Source organism: Taudactylus pleione, unplaced genomic scaffold (assembly GCF_031769625.1).
Source record: "Taudactylus pleione unplaced genomic scaffold, aTauple2 ptg000155l, whole genome shotgun sequence".
Taxonomy (NCBI): Eukaryota; Metazoa; Chordata; class Amphibia; order Anura; family Myobatrachidae; genus Taudactylus; species Taudactylus pleione.
This window is the reverse complement of record NW_028284557.1, coordinates 7,599,787-7,614,388: the sequence shown is the minus strand read 5'-3', so window position 1 is coordinate 7,614,388 and position 14,602 is coordinate 7,599,787.

Below are 14,602 nucleotides of genomic sequence, written 5' to 3'. Positions count from 1 at the left end.
ATGTAAACATAACCCGCATATCGACTGGAGCTCCATGCAAGTCACGGCTTGGGGAAACTCCTGCTTTGCCTCTTGCCTCCCTTGTATAAAACCTATTAAAGAAATTAAAATACCAGGAGATTCGTCCGTGCCTCTTCATTATCGGACCTTTTCCGACGTTTTCAGCAAGACCAGGGCTGACGAACTTCCCCCGCATCGGGACTGGGATTGCCCGATTGATTTGGTTCCCGGCAAGAATCCGCCCCGGGGCTGCATTTATCCCTTATCGTTGCCAGAGACCCAAGCGATGTCTGACTACATACAAGAGAATCTCCAGAAGGGCTTTATTCGTCCATCAACTTCTCCTGCTGGTGCTGGGTTCTTTGTATCCAAGAAGGATGGAGGTCTTCGACCCTGTATCGATTATCGGGGTTTGAACGACATTACCATTAAGAACCGATATCCTCTGCCCCTTATCACTGAATTGTTCGACCGTGTCAAAGGAGCTACAGTATTCACTAAACTGGACCTATGCGGGGCGTATAACCTCATTAGAATCTGTGCCGGCGATGAATGGAAAACCGCCTTTAACACCAGAGACGGTCACTTTGAATACCTTGTGATACCATTTGGACTCTGCAATGCCCCCGCTGTATTTCAGAACTTTGTAAATGAAATATTCAGAGATTTGCTATATGTTTCCGTTGTCGTATATCTGGATGACATATTGATCTTCTCCTCCTCTCTTACTAAACATCGCTCTCATGTGAGGGAGGTCCTATCACGCCTGAGAAAAAATAATTTGTACTGCAAACTGGAAAAGTGTGAGTTCGACATTCCTTCCATTCCTTTCCTAGGTTATATTATCTCTGGCTCTGGATTAGAGATGGACCCCAAGAAGGTACGGGCCATCCTGGACTGGTCCCGTTCGGATTCCTTGAAAGCAGTCCAGAGGCTTCTGGGGTTCGCAAATTACTACAGGAAGTTTATTAAAGGATTCTCAACCCTAGCAGCGCCAATTTCCACCCTAACTCGCAAAGGAGCTAGCCCCTCTATGTGGTCCCCGGAAGCGGAGACAGTCTTTCAAATGCTAAAACAAGCATTCATCTCTGCACCCATCCTGAGACAGCCCGACATTTCCAGACCCTTTCTCTTGGAGGTAGACGCCTCTTCCGAAGCGGTGGGGGCGGTACTGTCCCAGAAGTTCGAAGATAACAGAATCCACCCCTGTGGATATTTCTCAAAAAAATTCTTACCGGCAGAAAGAAATTATCCGATTGGGGAACAAGAACTGTTGGCAATCAAGGCGGCCTTTTCTGAGTGGCGTTATCTCCTCGAGGGAGCCCAGTTTCCCATCATGGTTTACACCGACCATCGGAATCTGCTGTACCTGAAGAACGTCCAGTGCCTCAGTTCTCGCTTAGCTAGATGGGCAATATTTTTCTCCAGGTTTAATTTTATTTTGACCTTTCGTCCTGGAACCCAGAATCAGAAAGCAGACGCTCTCTCCCGTTCGCTCTCCTCCGAAGCTCTCTCCAGTCTTTCTAAGGAAACCCCAGTTCTAGAGTCCAAGGTTTTCGCTACTATCCATATCCAGCCACCTCCCGGGAAAACTTTTGTTGCTCCTGCCCTCCGTAAACGACTCTTCACTTGGGCACACACGTCTCGTTTTTCTGGACATACTGGCATCCGCAAGACACTGGAATTCTTGCTTCGTTTCTATTGGTGGCCCGCCATGAAGTCTGAAATTGCCGAATTCATTGCCTCCTGCTCTGCGTGTGCCAAACATAAATCCTCCAGATTACCTCCGGTAGGAGCCCTCTTGCCACTCTTCATTCCTTCTCGACCCTGGAATCATTTATCTATGGATTTTGTGACGGACTTACCTACTTCCAATGGATTTACCACCATTTGGGTCGTGATTGACCGTTTTTCTAAGATGGTACATTTAATCCCACTCGCCAAGCTACCCACCGCCTCTGAGTTAGCTAGACTCTTTATTCATCACATATTCCGCCCACATGGTCTTCCATCGGAGATCGTTTCGGATCGAGGGGTTCAATTTGTGGCCAAGTTCTGGAGGGCCCTATGTTCTACGTTCCAAGTTAAATTGAAATTTTCTACCGCCTATCACCCTCAATCCAATGGATCTACAGAAAGAGTAAACCAAGACCTAGAAACCTTCCTAAGGATCTATATGTGGTCTTCCCAGGATAATAGGTCCGATTCTCTTCCATGGGCAGAATTTGCGTACAATTCCTACCACTCTTCGACTGGACAAACTCCCTTTATGATTGTTTATGGCCTCCATCCTCGAGTGCCCGAGTTTACAGACTTACCAACCTTCGATGTGCCTGCTGTGACCTCCACTATACAAGACTACTCTAAAATTTGGACTCAAGTTCACTCCTCCCTTCTAAAAACGTCCCACCGATACAAGCTAAAGGCTGATACTAAAAGAAGGGCCATTCCTAGTATGAAGGTGGGAGATCAAGTGTGGTTATCTACTCGAAATTTACGACTCCGAGTTCCTTCGATGAAATTCGCTCTTCGGTTTATCGGTCCTTTTTCTATCATCAAGGTCATCAACCCCGCGGCCTACAAGTTAAAGCTTCCTCATTACCTCAGAATTTCGAACTCCTTCCATGTCTCCTTATTGAAACCGCTAATCCTAAATCGGTTCTTCAAGGTTCTTCCTCCAACTCCCAAAGTCAAGACTGTGAGGGGGGACGAATTCGAAGTTAAACAAATTTTGGATTCAAGACTCCGTTACGGTCAATTGCAATATTTGTTGGACTGGAAAGGTTACGGTCCAGAAGAAAGGTCATGGGAAAAAGCTGAAGATGTCCAGGCTCCCCGTTTAATCCTCGATTTTCATTCTAAGAACCCTAAGAAGCCTAGGAAACGTCCGGAGGCCATCCCTGAAGGAGGGGGTACTGTCACGATCCGGGCTGCGCTGCCACGGAGCACTCGGACCTTACCTGTCTGGGCGCTCTGGCAGGGCCCTTCCTGTGGCGGATCCTGGAGGTGATCTGGGCGCTGGGGTGCTGATGGCAGCGGACCTATGTGTTCTCCGGCGGCTGCTGGGCGCCGCCATCTTGACGCAGACACGTGACCTGGGGGAAGCCTATCCCATCCCTGCATTGCTCTGTGAGCTCCAGCCAAATCCCTGCACATCCCATGGTACTTAAGGGTGCATTGCACACTCTTTCCTTGCCAGTGCAACGTCGTACACAGCGTGAGCTGTGTGTTAGTTCCTGAGCTCCTGTCCGCTGCAGGTTGTCACAGTCTGTCTGTATTTTGCAGTACAGCTCCAGCTTGCCTTCCGCTGTCCCCAGTTCCTGTGTGTTGCTCTCTGTTCCTGCTCCCCAGGAGGGCCTGCCGTCCCCGAGACTCATCCTAGTTCTCCACTCCAGTGCCCGGGTCCGACGTACCTTCACTTCTTCAGTACCTGTCCGGATCTCCTTATCGTCTCGTCATTCATGATTCGCACCCCCTTGAAACCGGCTTCCTTTCAATACCAGCAAACCGTTCCACTGACGTCTTCTGTCTCCACACCAGCTCCTAACCCAGACCCAGTCGTGACACTTTATATAATACTTAAGAAGACAAAGGAAGAAATGGAACTCTCATCTTTGCTGGGGACACATTTCGGATTAGTTCCAACCCGCCTGTGCTCAGGTCTCTCAGTTTTTCCCTGATTTCCCTGTAAACCTTTTATATAGTACTTGGCATTCGGTGAATCTGGTCTTCCACATTAATAGAGTTAAAATGCCAGCAGTACTGTTATTGTTGGACGCAGAGAAAGCTTTCGATAGGTTGTCCTGGTCCTTCATGTTCCAAATCTTACAAACCTATGGTTTCTGTGGTGGTTTCTTACGATCAGTTCAAGTGTTGTACTCTGACCTGTTTGTAACTGTATCGACCAATGGTCTTTCATCATCAACATATAAGCTAAGTAATAGGACCATACAGGGCTGTCCCCTTTCCTCTTTGATCTATGCGTTGAGCATTGAACCTTTGGCGGCTCAGATACGGAACAACCCTGATATTAAAGGTATTCCAATTTTAAAATCTGAATACAAATTGTTATTGTTTGGGGATTGTCCCTTCAACCTGGGCATAATTGCTTCACAAGCTTTTTCAAAATTTCTAGCACAGAAATCTCTAATTTGGAGGCCGAAGTAGCCTTGTTTGGCAAATATTCAGGGTATAAGGTCAATGGATCGAAGTTGGAGGCATTAGCATATCACCTTTGTCCCTTTTCAAATCATTGGAACTTAATTATCTTTGGCGTACAAAATCCCTCCAATATCTTGGTATTCAGATAATAAATTGTAGAACCTATTATATGCTGCTAAGTACATTTCTCTATTGCAATCCATAAAAATGGATTTGGCTAGATGGGTTCCCCTGTGTATCTCCTGGATTGGTCACATATACTCTGTCAAAATTATTATTTTACCCAGGCTGCTCTACTTGTTTCAAACAGTCCCAATTACTGTCCCGATGATATTCCTACGTACCATCTAATCGATTTGTGGTACCTTTATTTGGCAGGGAAAAAAGCCTGTAATCAAAGACACTGTATAGCTAGATCTTCCATTAATGGAGGTCTAGGCCTCCCCATCTTTGAGCGATATGTTTTTGCTGCACAACTAAGCCAAATTATGTTGGCATGCAGACCTGGGACTGAAGAAATGGGTGGATATTGAATTGATTTGATTGGGGACCAGAGAGTGGGGTTTCTTCCATGGCTCCTTCCACACGAGACCAGCCTTGGTACATTTGGTTCCCTGTGTAAAAGCTATCTTGGACGCTCGACCAAAAACCCAACTTTAGAACGTTGGACCAGCAATCGATTACTTAACATAAACCAAAATAGGATCCGCAGATTTACTAATTGTTGTTTTTTAAAGGCGAAAATAACCCGACCATAAAACGATGGCAAATCCGCCTAAACAATAGATCTGCTTGAGGCAGGCGAGTTTTGGAGAAGCACTACACAGATAACTATGATCTGTGCGGGCTCCGTGAGGTTAAAATGTAAAATAAAGAGTTAAAGAGTTGGGTGTGGAATCCCACCCAACAAAACAGTAACCAGCCCCAGATCTCTCAGCCTGAATTGGTATTGGATAATGGGGGGGAGAAACGGCGTGAGGTTCCCCCTATTTGCCAATAACCAGCACCAAGGTGAATCAGTTGGGGGTTAAAGCTATAGCAGTGAGACACATAGGGTGCGGTCCCCTTCCATAACATTAACTGGTCAGGCCAGGGCTGTATGCAGTCCCCAAAAATAAAATGTGGTGCCCCTCCCGAAGAACTACCAGCATCCCTGTGGCAGTGAGTGGATGTGGAGTTAATAGTAACAAATTGGATAATATTGCTCATTACAGGCAGACTACAAGTACCAGGCTGCCTACCTCGACATATCAGCACTTGTGGAGCAAAAAGTGCCAGCATGCCTGGTGGTTGGCAAAACACAGGCGTGCAGTGCATATGCAATGCACGAACACTACACTGCGATCGGGATTGAGCTTGCAGTGACTATGCAGACCCATCTCAGAGTGATTCACAGGAAGTACCGTTTGGTGGTGGTGACGGGGGGTCTACGAAACGCAGGCGTGCCAGTGCATTTGTATGCCATAAATTAGCAATTGCAATGCCATACGCAGCTTGGTCTTTCACTGCGTGCGATGAGGTTAGCAATTCCTGAGTAAGTTCAAACCTAAATTAGGCCCAGAGTAAAAAAGAGCAAGTAACTGTGCATCTTGGTACAAACCATGCTGCATTGCAGGCAGGGCCATCTCTTCCATTGGGCTTGTTGGGCAGATGCCCAAGGCCCTGAAACTTGTAGGGGCCCACCAACCTGCCCCCCTGCAGCCGCAGCCAGTTGGTAAATTTGTGATATTTTTATGAGACGCCACCAGTGCACTGTATTCCGATCTAACCTCCCCCACCCCATCCCCTCCCCGTGACGAGTACTCACCTCAGTCCCAGTTTCACTTCATCCGCCGGCTTCAGACCAGTCAGACAGAGTCTCTCTGCATGTGTGGGAGGTCTGATGGGCATGCGGGAGGGTTTAATTTTATTGTCCATTTATATTTTTTTCCTGTGAATGGGTGGGTAGGGGCCCCAGTGCATTGCTTTGCCCAGGGCCCACACTGCTGTTAAGACAGCCCTGATTGCAGGTGGGGTAGATGTAAAATGTGCAGAGATTTAGATATGGGAGCGGCGTGTACAAACTGAAATGTAAATAGCAGTGTAAAGTAAAGCTGTCCAGCATCTGTGGGCTACATGCAAAAGCAGCCAGTATTCACACCACATGCAGGAACATATTTGCACCCCTTACATTGCAACATGATTTGTCCAGGTACAGTTGCTTGCTTTATCCTACTTGAATCAGTGCACAGACCGGTTTCAAAGTGGACACTGTGGGCCTGATTCAGAGCCGCTCGTAATGCTAATTTGAGTGACAGAATGTACCGTTTGTGGGTGGTAACAGGGGAAGGTGCTTGAAAACGGGGGAGTGGAGATCCGAACGCAGGCGTGCCTAACGGTCAAAAGGGCGTTTAATGGGTGTGCATAATTAGTAAAGGAGCGTCATCGACCACGTCACTTGGTTGTCTTTTAGCCTGAACTGCTCGCAGTGATAGCGGTAAGAAAAACCTACCACAAGCACTGCGAGCAGTTCAGATGCCTTTCGATGTACTCGATTAATCTAATAAATACCGGAGATGACGTGTGATGCGAACGGCAAAGGGGCGTCTTTACAAAATAGCGAGCGCATTTTTCATTTGCTCGCTCATAGAGGCGTCAACAAACCGCAAAGAGCGAGCACTCAATTTAAATAGCCGGACCCTTTTTTGGAACGACCGTCCGCAAATAGCGTCCGGCTCTGAGTCAGGCCCAGTATCTTCTACTTTCAAGAACACTTATGGCAATTAAGTTAGTTCCTGGCTTAGGCGCAAATATACATCTGCCATGTCAGTGACAACTTCCTTGCGGGATGCAGTTATTATGCCGACGGACGGGTTGCTGGCAGTCGAAATAACGACGCTGCAATTCCACAGCGCGGGCATAATGCCGACGCCGATATCCCGATGGACATCGGGAAATCGGCGTCCGCATCCCGGACGTCCAGACGGCAGGTAAGTATGAAAGTAAGCCGGGATGGGGGTGGTTAGGATTAGGCACCCCCGGGGGGGCTTAGGGCTAGGCACCCCCCTGGGAAGTGTGCGGGGAGGGGGGGGATAGGTACCCCCCCGGGAGACTTAGGTTTAGGGTGCCGGAAGGGGGGGTTAGGCACCACTGGGGGGGGACTTAGGGTTAGGCAACCCCCGGGAAGGTTAAGTTTAGGCACCACTAAGGGTGGGTTAGGGTTGGGGCAGGGTAGGGTTAGATTACTTACCTAGTCGTGTCGGGATCTCCTGTTGTTGGGCTTCCAGAGGTGGTATTTGAAGCGGCGGCTAAAGAGCCGTCGGTATTTAAATACTATTCCCTTCCTTGCCTCACACTCTTAAGCATAGTGTAATTGTCCTGTCTTTAGTGGCATTTAGGACCTTGCTTTTTATCTAGACCTCGTACTTTGGTTGACTCACACGGCATTAATGACTTGAACCAGTTTTCATTACAGCTAAAGTGTGTCGTGGTTCCTGAGACTATGGACCTCATTCAGAGTCGGTCGTTGCGGCCGCACGCCACCGATGTTCGCTAAACTGCGCATGCATAAAGTTCGCAATGCGCGTGCGCAAACTAGCTGCTACGATCAGAAATTTCTCCCTCCTTGAACACAGCCAGGTCGGTAGTTTGAGTGACAGAATGAGGCGTTTGTGGGTGGTAACAGTTGAAGGTGCTTGAAAACGGGGGAGTGGAGATCCGAACGCAGGCGTGCCTAATTATGCGAACGGCGTTTTATGGGAGTGCATAATTAACAAAGTAGTGTCATGGCACACGTGACATGGGTGGTTTGTACACTGACCTGATCGTAGTGCTTAAGAGAGGGTATGGTCAACCTTAAGCTCTACGACCAGTTCCGATGGTTACCGATGGTCTCGATGAATCCTTATATGGCCGGAGATGACGTGTAATGCGTACGAGAAGGGGGCGTATTTTTTGTCTTACGGCCGCATCCTCCCCTTGGTCGGCCAGCTAACGATCCGATCTTAAGGACGCAACTTGCGAGTGCATCATTTTGCATATCCGGCCCCTTTTCCCTTACGACCGTGCGGCCGCAACGACCGACTATGAATGAGGTCCTATGTACCAGCAATCCTTATGGTGGCTATCTACTACATTTAAAACTGACTCATTCCCGCTTTCACTCTTAAGTGATAAGATGCCACTTGATACATTTGATCTGCAATCTGAGGCCTTATGTTCCAACTTGAAACATCTGATCTTAGGCTTTCTGTGCTTTGAGAATACTGTTCTGTTGTCTAATAGTTCTGATTTTTTTTTCCAGAAGGCATGTGCTATTGAAACTGCAATAATTTAGTATGTACAGTCTATGTGGTCTTGTAATACTTGACTCTAATGCTACTACCAAGAAGTCCTGTGTAAGATTTTGCCACATCTATTGTGACTGAAGTCAGTTGCTGAAAGATGGATAAAATTCTGTCTGTTCTTACAAGCCCTAAACTTTGCCGCACAAAATGTGCGCCTCAGTTTATTCTCCTCATTAAACCTTTATCTTCATAAGCCATTGCAGAGTTACCCACATATCATGTGCTGTCTCTTTACCTTGGATAATAGAATAAACGTGCGATTCCACTGCTAGACCAATTGTCACCATAGCTTTATCTACTTCTTCACAGTGCGGATTATCACCAGGATGCCAGTAACCTTATATAACTTTTCCCACTTTAACTGCATCTCCATGGCAAATTTCCATGTAGCATAATTTTATGCACATACCAGTGTCTCAAAACTGATGCTGATTCCTGCACTGTACATTATTCAGATTGGGTACGGGAATCCCGGTTGTCAGAATCCTGATGCCGGGATCCCAAGACCTGCAGTTGAGTATCCTAACCCTACCTTTACACCTAACCCTCCCTTCCTGCAGCCTAAACCTAACTCTCCTCCCTGCAGCCTATCCCTCCCCATAGTGCCTAACCCTAACCCTCCCCCTAAACCCCAATACTTACCTTAGGGATGCCGGAGCCCAGATTCTGACTGGTGTTGAGATTCTGGCACCGGCATTCTAAGTGCCGGCATCCCGACAGCCGGGATATAAACTACATCCCCATTATTCACATAAGGGTGAATAAGGGTATATCCATACTCACTCAGATCCTCTTACGCCATTTTGTTTGCAGCTTTGCTGATCTTACTATCGACTTGTTCCACACCAAGGGTATCTGGACTTTTGGCAGCTGGACTCCTGGTTCAGCTCCCACTCACGCTAACCTGGTGATTAGAGAGATGTTTAATACACTGTCTGAGTGATGTCTGGGGTGAGGGCAGTTACTGGTACTGGGCCTATAACCTCTTAGCAGAGTATCTGTAAGTGTATGGGGATCCAGAACATATTAGCTTGAGACTGCTGAGCCCATAACCTATTAGCAGTAATGCAGTAGCCCCCCAGAAAATGCACTCACAAGGGAATACACTTGGCTTAAGTATATATGATGTTTAATGTGCTGTGCAGTTGTTTTGTGCTGATGGTGGTTAGTCCACACGTGGTACAGCTCAGGGGCAGAACTATGGGAGACAATGGAAGCACCTGCCATTGGGCTCCAGCCCTGAAGGGGCACCTCCCCCATTGTCCACAACATATTCACCCCACCTAGGGCTTTAACTATGTACCTGGAGTGTACCGTCACAGCCGCCCAATACATGGCACCTCTTCCCGGCACCTGAGAAGCCACCATACACTAGTGCAGAGCTCCATGTCAGACCATAAGCTGCTGCCTTGGTCTATCTATAGCCTGTCAGCATGAGAATCGCTACATTACAGTGTCAGCAGCTGTGACGGGGGGGGGGGGGGGGGGGGTTGGGGAGCACCAAATTATAACTTGCCTCCGGGCGTCTGAGATGAACTTACGCCACTGTTACGGATTAACTAGTTCTTAGGTTTAATGAACCAGGTAGAACAATAAGTAGCATAAGACACAGGGATATGACCGGTATAACTGTAGCTTATAGAAGCAGTCTGGAACTTTAGGGTATCATTGGGCATTGTAGTGCAGCAGGCGTCTAAGTGGTAAATGGACTGGCAAGTGTTAGCAATATGCCTACACAGTACAGAGGTGATGATATAGAGTACTTGCGGTTTTTGTTTAGGCTCTGCGCGGCTAGTATGTTGGAGAGTCACATCCAGTCTGCAGGTTTTGCAAGCAGAATTACTTGGTGACCAGTGAAGCTCCTCTTTGTGCATCAGATCACCCTTCTTAAGGATAACCAGCTATCTATTCAAATAAACCTTAAATACTTCAACCACAACAAGAAATGTAACTGACTCTTGTAAATCAGGTGTATCTCCAGTTTAAATGGCATTTTGATACAGGTCTAAATTGAAACCTTGGGTCTGATCATCTCCGTTTTCACCCGGTTTTCTTGGACGCTCGAATTACATCTGACACTGGTAGGGTAGGCAGTCTGATTATCCTCTGTTGGGATTTGTGTAAGTCCATGTACCCATGTATGAATTTTTTAATGAAATTAAAACCTTAATTAACTATCAAGGATTTATTTTCATTTTACACATTCTGCTTAGCTATGTGGGAAAGGGAACATATATATTCAGATAATACGATCCATAGACATTTTATGAAGGACCCACTCTATCTTAAGTGCATTACTTAAGGAGACAGTGTGGAACACGGTGGCGGTTAATTTGATCTAGACCACGTACTTCACTATTTGACTGGCCTTAGTAATATTTGTGTGTTGTGAGTGCAATACCTTGAGGAGGAATGTGAAGGTTACCACTGTTATGGTGACAGTGGGCCTGATTCAGAGATGGACGGAATTGCAGAGCTGCACTAAACTTCGGGTCAGGCCCAGTGTTCGTAGAGACATTTATTCACTCCCCTTTCCAATTGCTCATATTTTTTGATTGCATTCTGGGGTAATGTACCATTGCAATTTATCTTACTCTTTATATTGAGGTGGATCATACTTAGAATATACTAAGCCTTGGAGAGAGATAAAATACCAACCAATCAGCTCCTGTCATTTTTTAGCCTGTAAACTGGCAGGTAGGAGCTGTTTGGTTGGTTCTTTATCTCTCTCCACTTTATCACTGGCAGTAGGTGTGACTCCCCTATTTGAATAGTGAGGGAGGAGAATGTGTTACTACTCAGGTGAGGGAGGGGAATGTCAAATGTGTTACTATGTTGAGGGAAGGGAAAGTGTTACTACAGATGTTAGGGAAGGGAATGTGTTACTACAGGGGTGAGGGAAGGGAATGTGTTACTACAGGGGTGAGTGGGGGTAATGTGTTACTGCAGAGGTGAGTAAGTTTCTACAGGTGTGAGGGTAATGTGTTACTACAAGTGTGAGGGGAGGGATTGTATTTCTACACAGGTATGGGAGGGGATTGTCGAGGTGAGCAAGGATGTGTTACAGTAGTAAAATGTATTCAACAAATTCTACCTACTTACTATTCTGAACGTCCTATCAAGGAACTGACTGAGGAAGGTGGTCTGAAGTGTAGTGATAATTATTATTTAATATCGGCAGAAATGTGTTCCTGTTTCTTACAAGTTCTAATACTGAACTGGAAACAATTAGAAAGAGCTCATAAGTGGCAAGTAGAATAAAACGGAGGAGTTAAGTGACCTATATCACAGTGGACGTCATAACTCTCATGCCCCAAACTCCCACCTCCCGTACCCCAGTGTAAAAGAAAGACAAGACCCAGAATGCATTGCAACATGTAATTACAAAGCTTACAATTTATTGGTGGAAAGGACATTCGGGCCTCAAAAAATGGGACCATAAAAAAAAAAAAATGAACAAAACAAATAAAACAAAGTATGTGGGAGGAATAGAAAACGGTACAACATGGTTTTAGGGAGAGGGAAATTTCAGAGGGTAATTAACAGAGAGGGCATTGAGTTGGGTGGGCAGATTATTCATCTTCCACCTCCAATCTCACTTTATTACCCTCCTGCCATGGTTCTGAGGTAAGTTGTGTGTGTATATATGATGTTTAATATTAATAACAGCCTATTTTACTGAAGGAAAAGCTTATAAAACAAAAAAAGACAAGAGAGTAGGGGGCAATCAGCCATGCCCGCACAGAAACGGTTAACAAATACCAAAAACCCTGAGCTTACATTCCCCCCCACTTAACCATTCCACTACCAGAAGGTTGAGCAAAGCAGTGGTGCGGTCATACACGTGTTAACACACTCTGTTTCTCCTAGGTCCAGGCTGACTTCCCCTAATTAAAGAGCAGTTCATTTCAAGAAATGTCAGGAGCATAACACTATAGAGAAGGAAGGGGAGAAGACATTAAAAAATCTTAAATGTTAGCATGGCGGTTTCATTTTTTTTTTTAATTTTTTTAATACAGCATTTATAGGCTCTCTGCATATAAAGATTACAGTAAAAAAATAGACAGGCATTATTTCTTTGTAGGATAGGGGAAGAAACGGAGAGAAATTAGGGAAGAGAAAGGTTTGGGGGGAGTCCCTGAAAAGATACATAGACACAGACATTACTAGACAACAGTTAACCCCTTTTTATAACATCAAAGCATAGATAAGTCTGTAGAAGGGGATAGGTCCCCTCCATAATGGCATGACGAGGGAAAGACACCTCTCATTTTGGGGTAAACATTGCCTTGTGTTTCTACATTTTCCCAATTAAAAAAAAACCCAGAAAGGCAAAGTTATTAAAAGGAAAATATACACTATTTGGTACCACTGCTAAACTTAATATAAAATACATATGTAGCATATAAAGAAGTGCCATCACTGTTCGGTCTCATAACATTTCTATTGCTTATAAGTTGATTAAATCATGTATAATTTCATTAGTAGATGGTGCCATGTTCTCTGTAATGTCATGCTACACATGGGTGGAACCTGGTTCTTCAATCAACAGGGACACAGAGATCGAACGAGTACCAAAGGTATTTTCTGCCTTTGGCTGTACACACCCACAAAACACGGCCTACGTGTCTTCCATATTCTCTGTGTGTAAGGCTTTCCAAGGAGAGCAACAAAGATGCAATCAGCAGACAGACCGGGCAGTACAGGTATACGCTGCAGTGTCATGTGTATTAGGATATTAAGTTTAAACAGTATATTTTCACCCTTTTTTTGTTAATCATAAGGCAGTGCTGACCAACTATATTATATGGTGTTCTAAAAAAAAAATACAAAATCATGGGGAACAAAATAAATAACTCTCGGAATATAAGCTAAGGAAACACTTAAAGGACCATGCAGGTTTCACCTGCTTTTAAGGGCCAGTGTCAGACAGTCCTGAACTACCTGGAAGGTGTATAACCAGTTCTGTCTGATACTGTCTATATAAACTACTTTGATTATATAAACCCAGTATTGCCTTACCCTCTCTACATTTGTCAACACTCGATAGGGGCCATAAGTGTAAACAGAGTTAAGAAAATTATCTACAGGCCACTCTAAGTTAATTAGAAACTCTATCTAAGCTGGTCCTGAAATTCTACAGTCAGGAGGTCACCCTATACTAGATATGAGCTCAGCACTGTACCGAGTCTGCCCTGATGATCCCCTTATACTATACATATGGCACAGGCTAAGCATATGGCATGTGAACCCTCCAGGCTGCAGACAAAGGGAGCCAGACTTGCTCAGTCCTAGTCTATAAGTCATTCCTCGTATAAAGTTCTTTAGTGTAAGCAAACCGTGCCTGAGTCTAGGGAAAGGAAGGGGTTAAGTAAGGATGGGGCTAATATAAGGCAATATAGATGGGTTGTGCATGTTAGTGGTTGGGATCAACCTGGTATTTGGGAGAAGTAAAAAGTGCCACATAAAGGGGATTGTTATTAATCCCATAGCACCTCCACAGCCAGTCACCATCCATTCAATACTGTACTTTTGAATTGCTAAAGATTAACTTGCAATATACATCAAATGACCTATAGGATCTAAGTAAACTGCTTTGTATCCAATTTGGTCAACTGCAACCACACTTTCTGTACAAGCACAGGCTCCTTTGAGGCATACTAGTTTGGGCTATCATCTAAAAGGTGCTATGGAATAGAACTCATGAATCCCTTTAGTTAAGGGCAGTGAGCTCACAGCAGCCAGTCTGCTGAAAGGAAAATAAATCATCAAATACAGGACCACTTGGATCCTAATATAGGACCTAGAGGATTAACTCTAAACTCCCTGGAGGAGCAAGATAATCTTGCAAAATGACTTTATTCCCTATATCTTCTGTGGATTTAGATGAAGAAAAAGTAGAAATGCTGTTTAGTTATTCAGAAAGTTTGCTGAAAAAGAACCCCAAGTATGAGTATAAAATCACCCCCAGCATGTAGCCGTGGTATAACAAGATTTAACAACACCTACAAGGATGGAATAAAAAGCATTATGAAAAAGCACAATCCAAAAACATGACAAAAGTTCCCCAGAGTGCTGGGAGTGTATTTAACGGCACAGAGATGAAAGTGGCACAG